The sequence below is a fragment of the Erigeron canadensis genome, chromosome 1 (assembly GCF_010389155.1).
Source record: "Erigeron canadensis isolate Cc75 chromosome 1, C_canadensis_v1, whole genome shotgun sequence".
NCBI lineage: Eukaryota > Viridiplantae > Streptophyta > Magnoliopsida > Asterales > Asteraceae > Erigeron > Erigeron canadensis.
The window spans coordinates 47,825,504-47,832,470 of record NC_057761.1 but is presented as its reverse complement, the minus strand read 5'-3'; the positions used below and the strand labels follow the sequence as shown (position 1 = coordinate 47,832,470).

The 6,967-nt window shown below is 32.8% G+C and overlaps 1 pseudogene; it reads left to right on the top strand.

Annotated features, from left to right (window-relative positions):
* The first annotated feature begins 3,235 nt into the window (after positions 1-3,235).
* On the top strand, positions 3,236-6,595 carry LOC122585981 (annotated as a pseudogene).
* Positions 6,596-6,967: the final 372 nt, after the last annotated feature.

The window sequence follows — 6,967 nt, the reverse complement described above, 5'->3', positions numbered from 1 at the left end:
GCGCGGGTAGGAGCCAGAGTAAAACACAACACAAGATCTTGACATAGCTTAGAAACCTTCACTTATAAACTAGTAAAAGTTTATATCCCACACCAATGTGGGACAAAGCTTTTCCAACTCCAACTTATGCACCAAACACACAACTTTGAGACTCGATATCTCATTCACCTTTAACCCAATTTGGACGCATCTTAGTTTGTTACGTAGCCTTGGCCAGAGACTACAAAACCCACTAAACGGTTCGCAATATATGTCACACGACTATATATTTATTGATGTCCAAAGTGGTGGAAAAATGCACTTTTTCCCAACAAGAGGTTGATACTTTATATAATAGTATAGATAACTAGTATGTATAACCTTCTTCTTTATATTTATAAAGTTACGCTAAGTTTTAATTAAATGTGTATGTCATATAATACAACTAGGGGTGAGATTGAGTCGGTTTGGGTCGGTTTTGACCTAAAACCGAAACCGAAGCTTTCGGTTTTTGAAAATTAGAAACCATTGGATTCGGTTTTGACTCGGTTCGGTTTTTCGGTTTCTCGGTTCGGTTTGGTCGGTTTTCGGTTTGGTTTGGTTGTTTTTTTTGTGTGTGTGTGTGTCTAAAATCAAATGACAAAACTTAGCTAGGGTGTTAAAGAACGAGAAGAAAGAGAAGCGTAGCTAATATGTTCTTCTATGTTTCCTACGTCACATATCATTTTTCCAAATTTAACAACTTACTTAGATACACATATTAAAAAGTGATAACAAATATTAGTCAATATATAAGCCATAGCAAGAGGTTCAAGAGACGTAACAGGTAGAATGGTAGCAGAAGATATGGTATTAAGTAGTAATTGAATTCTTTAAAACAGGAAGCATATATTGTTGGAGCAACTAACTTTAGAAGTTGTGTGCAAAACCAATAGCAGTAGTACCAGTGTATGAAATTAGCATATTAAAACATATGATTCGTAATAATATAAATATAGATAGGTAATAGATATAAATAAATTAGAAGATATGTGTTGTCGGTTCGGTTCGGTTTTGATGGTAGGTTTTTACATATGAAATCAAAACCCGAACTGAATCGTTCGGTTTTTAGAAAACCAAAACCATATGATTCGTAATAATATAAATATAGATAGGTAATAGATATAAATAAATTAGAAGATATATGTTGTCGGTTCGGTTCGGTTTTGATGGTCGGTTTTTACATATGAAATCAAAACCCGAACCGAATCGTTCGGTTTTTAGAAAACCAAAACCAAACCAATGGGTTCGGTTCGGTTTTTTCGAGGGTTTTCGGTTTTCTGGTTCGATTTTTCTCACCTTTAAATACAACTACACTTAAATAGGACAAGTTTATGAAACGGGTTTTATTACACTTTTTAGCCAAGACTAATCATGGTAGTGTTGACTTCTTTATATATGGACACTTTTTTCTGCATACTTAATTAAGAGCCCGTTTACAAGTAACAGGAAATTGATCATAAACAAAATTGCCCCAGTTCGTTAATTTTCCCTTGTTAATAAAAAGGAAGAAAGTGAATAGTACTTTCTAAGCTTCTTTTACTTAGACCACCTCCAACACACAGCATGACAATTTGGTGTGAAAAATGCAAATACACAGCGTGACAATTTGGTGCGAAATTAAAAAAAATAAACCTATATATTTACTCTTTATTTTAACTTGCAGCTTCTAAAGTTAAGATGCATTAAATAGTTGTATATTTACTATAAATTCAGGAGTGGACTTTTGATAAAAAAAAATAATAATTTAGGTACAATTTTTTTATGTACGTTACATGCAGTTTAGCATTTTCCATTAAGTTTCTAATGCTATCTCCAATGCTAAGGACGCCCTTAGGTGTTCTTTAGCTGCTACATTATATTTTTACAAATCTTTAAAGTCCTTACAAATCCTTAAAATATCTTAGTTTTACCTTTAACCATACAAACATCCTTACATATTCTTACAGCTATATACAAACAAAAGAATAGTATTGGAGATAATCTAACGGCATGCCCTTAGGTAAGGGCATACATAAAAAAATCTTTAGTATTGGATAAGTTTCAATGGCAAAAGATATCCTTGAACAACTAATTAAAGGCACCTAAGGACATCCAATAACACCCCATTGGAGATAGTTTAAGTATATATATATACATATATATATATACACCAATAAACTAAAACAGGATTGAGGTATTCTTAAAACGACACGTGGCGTAATCCTTGATCGACACGTGTCCTTTTAATTTATTTGTTTTATTAAATTAGTTTTTTAATTATATATATATATATATATTCAATTTTTCTTATTAGACTTAGAATTAAACTCTAACTCTTGACTTATTAATAAATTGTTTACTTTTCTTTCTCAATTTTTCAACTGCTATTACTTATATTACTTATAATAAGTTATTAACTCGAAGACTACAAAATTTGAGTTTATGATCCGAAATCACAAAGCTATTTTCCGTCATCCGCTATGCTTATAAGTTCTGATTTGGATGTGATTCTTAAATTTAAGGTAAATCTAAAACCTAACTAAACATATATTATATTTATCATTACTGTTTATGAAAATTTAGCTTTGATCATCGGTTTATTTTTAACTACAATTTATTTCATACTCACGAATCATGTATGAGGCATATTCAAATTTCTTTATGATACAAACTATATAGTTACCGTACATCGTACGGGTATTAGGACTAGTATATATATATATGGAAAATAGACCACACGAACTAATAACATTACCACACAATACCTACTTCAATTCATCAGATTTGTTTGAGGGGATGCCATATTTATAAGAGCTGGGGAGAAAGCAGTAAATATACATGACTAAAAGCAAAAGCAATAATGCATATATATATCATATCATTTTTATTTCAGAAGGAGATAGAAGCAAACAAAGGATAGGACAAAAAACATGCAACTTCTTCACACTTTGGTTAATTGCTTTTTGGTATATGATTTTGATGGGTTCAAGTGAAGCTGCTCTCACTTCAAAGAGATCCAAAATACCTTTTGATCCACATCTCTCTCTCTCTCTCTCATACACATAAACACAAAAAGTCTTTGATGAACTTGTTTCCTATATATATATATATATAACCTGTACGGATTGGGGTCTTTGTTTTTGGTGATTTTGTACTTGAGTGTCTGTGTGTTTGTGTATAGATTTTTGTTTTGGTTCATCTTGAAGAGTTATTTGGTTAGCTACCTATACTTTGGACTAGCAGCTAGCTAGAACAAGTTATATATATATATATATCTTACTAGTGCCAGCAGCCAAGTCTGAAATAACTTTTTCTATCATGTTTTGATTTTTTGTTACATACAAATCTTTAACTTATTCTTAGATTCGATAAGTACTTGTTATATATGTTTTGTTTCCTTTTAGACCTTTTATATAAATCCAGATCTGTCAAACATGGAAGATATATATACACTCCTATAAAGTTTGATATACATACCGTATTGTCTAGCTAGCTAGCTAGTCAAAGGAAAAGAAAAAAGTTTAAGGAGCTACTTACTGGTCGTAGCTAGTTCATTTAATAACAAGCAGAGAGAGAGAGAGAGAGAGAGAGAGAGATGAAGAGGAGCAGCATGATGTATTTAGAGGAGGGCAGTATGTCAAATTTTAACATCAGCATCAAATGAAGCATCACCTGATGCAAGCCTATCTTCTTCAAGTAACTACAAGAATAATAATAATAATGAAGTTGTAATTGGTACTCCTCCTCTTATTAATAATATGTACCCTCCACCACAACACTCGTCCTTTCCTCATCATTCAGTGCCAATTAATAATAATAATAATAATTCCAACAATAATTCAACTCATCAATCCAACAAGAAAAAGAGAAATCTTCCGGGCAATCCAGGTAACTATATTTTTTCAAACTAGCTATCTAGAGTTTTACACTTTTTATATTTAATTTGTTTGTACGTGCTTCTTAATTTGACTCCTCTTCATTAGCTATATTATAATGAAATATATATTTTATTAACATTTTTTACTTATATTAGAACATAATTAGATTACAATAATATATATGTTGATAGTATCATATTATACTATAACATGTTTTGATTAAAATATTATATAATTCTATATATCATATCTTAAGTCCAAATGTCATTTCTTGTTAATTAGCTAGTGCATGCATAAATGTACCAAGAATAAATTTTCTTGATTTTTTTTTTATTATTATAGTAATAAAAGAATCTGAACATTTGATTGGATATATATTACTAGTATAATTCTTTTATATTGTTTTATGTTTGCAACAAATTAATTAAATTAAAAAGACCCGGAAGCTGAGGTGATAGCCATGTCACCAAAAACACTGATGGCAACAAACAGATTTGTATGTGAGATATGCAACAAAGGGTTCCAAAGGGATCAAAACCTTCAGTTGCATAGAAGAGGCCACAATCTGCCATGGAAGCTGAAGCAAAGGTCAAAACAAGAAGTGGTGAGGAAGAAGGTGTATATATGTCCAGAACCAAGCTGTGTGCACCATGAACCATCAAGGGCACTTGGAGATCTTACTGGGATCAAGAAACATTTCTCAAGAAAACATGGGGAGAAGAAATGGAAATGTGATAAGTGTTCCAAAAGATATGCTGTTCAATCTGATTGGAAAGCTCATTCCAAGATTTGTGGCACTAGAGAATATAGATGTGATTGTGGCACCCTTTTCTCAAGGTATAACTAATTTTTTTTTATTTAGCTTCATTTGATAAATGTGTAATCTTGATTCTACTTGAAAGCATAGTAACTTTTAGTTTAAGTTATAATTGTGTGTGCATAGAAAAACTGGTTTCCATCTAACACACAGGGAGCAAACCGTTTAGGGCGTTGCCAGGAGTCGAACTGACGTGGGTGCACTCACGTGGGGGTGTTAGTCATTTATCCGCTGTTCATTTCAAAAAAAATAAAATGGCTTAATTAATTAAGCCTATCATAAAAATAGTAATAATGGGCTTAATTTGGTATTTTTTGTTTGATAGATATGATGTGATAAACTGTTTATTTGTATGTTTGTTTTTACGGGTGAATGAAAAACATGCAGGAGGGACAGCTTCATCACTCATAGAGCTTTTTGTGGTGCTTTAGCAGGAGAAACAATAAGATCTTCTTCATCATCATCTCTACTACTTTCATCACCACCAGCTGCAAACCACCTGCTGCTTCCTTTTCATAATAATTTACCAATAAACTTCCCACTCATCAAAACTGAACCACAACAACAACAACATTTCTACCAACAGCATTCACAGCAACTCAATAATGTTTTACAACAAAATCATCAATTACTACCATCAGCATGGTTTGCTCATAATAATTATCATCAACAAAACCCCAATGGTAATAATGGAAATAATGATAATAATAATAATATTCATCAGCAGCTTCCATGTCCACCACCTCATGACATATTGTCAGCCACTGCATTGCTACAAAAGGCAGCAGCGCAGATGGGTGTGACAATGAGCAACAATAAGTCTGTATATTCATCAGCAGCTTCCATGTCCACCACCAATCCTACTACTAGTGCCAATATTCATGTTATGTCACAACAACAGGAACAGGAACAGGAACAGGAGCAGCAACAGTCCATTCAAAGTGGGTCCCACCAATTACATGATCACATGTGTGCACCTACATCACTATTCACAGCTCATCCTCATGATTCTGGTCCAGCAAATTTGTCTTCAAGTGGTGGTGATCATGAGGATCAACAAGCAGCTGGTATATTCGGATTAAGCGGTGCGTTTAATTACTTAATTCTCTTCCTTAGAGTGAACGTACACTAGCTAGTCGGTTGTTAATTTGAACTAAATATATAATTGGTGCAATCTCAACTAGGCCTACGCATGCTCAGCTCATTAATTAGAGCTAAGAAAATGGGTACCTGTTAAGACACGATAAGACCTGTTTTAATTTAGGAGGGGTAAAAAAAAAAATACACTGCGATTTCAATTCATATACTAATTAATTAATTGGGTTAATGTACAAAGTGTAGGATCGACAAATGCTTTCCAAGAGACTTACAATGGCATCTTGTGTTCCACAAAGAGTAGTATGATCCCAGCTGGTGGTGTCTTCCAAGAACCCTTTTTCCCGTGTACATCAGCATCGACCGAAAGTACATCTCTAAACCCGACCATTGGAGGTAGTAGTACTACCGGCGGTGCTGGGAACGAGTTGACGATAGATTTCTTGGGAATTACAGGATATCCGCCGCCTAATGATCAACAACATTTTCTAAGTATGGCTGGTCTGGATCACCTAGGCACTTCTTCTGCTTCACACTATGATCAACAACACCATCATTCCAGCCACAACCAGAATCGATTACCTGCTTGGCATGGATAATATATATATATATATATATATGATCGATCAAATATAAGCTAATAAAAATCCTTGAACGATATATAGGACGACACAAACGTGTTTTTGCCCTCTTATCGCACCTTCAACTAAGTGCATACATGTAATTTTGTTTTGGTAATTAATTACGAGTAGATTTCATCTTCTTGTTAGCATTTAATCAGAAAGTAAATTAAACCTCATATATAGTTGTCATTTCTTTTTGCATCCATATATATATTGTAGAATTTAAAAACCAAATACATACATAAATTAGCTATACTTTTAAATGGTTGGTTCGTCCCTATGTTTTTTCAAACATAATCTAGCTAAAGGGAGATCGATAATATATTCTTTTAATATATAGCGTAATAATTCTCTTAAAAATTTAAATTATACATGACAATATAATCCACTGAGTTTTTCTCCTAATCATATCTTTTGATTCCACCAAGTGTCATGATCACATAGTTAGCAAGATGATTAGAAGGATTATACAGGAGGATTTATCATTTTTCCAAATTATCTAAAACATACGAATACAATGTAAGAGAATTTATATACTCGGAATATATAATAAT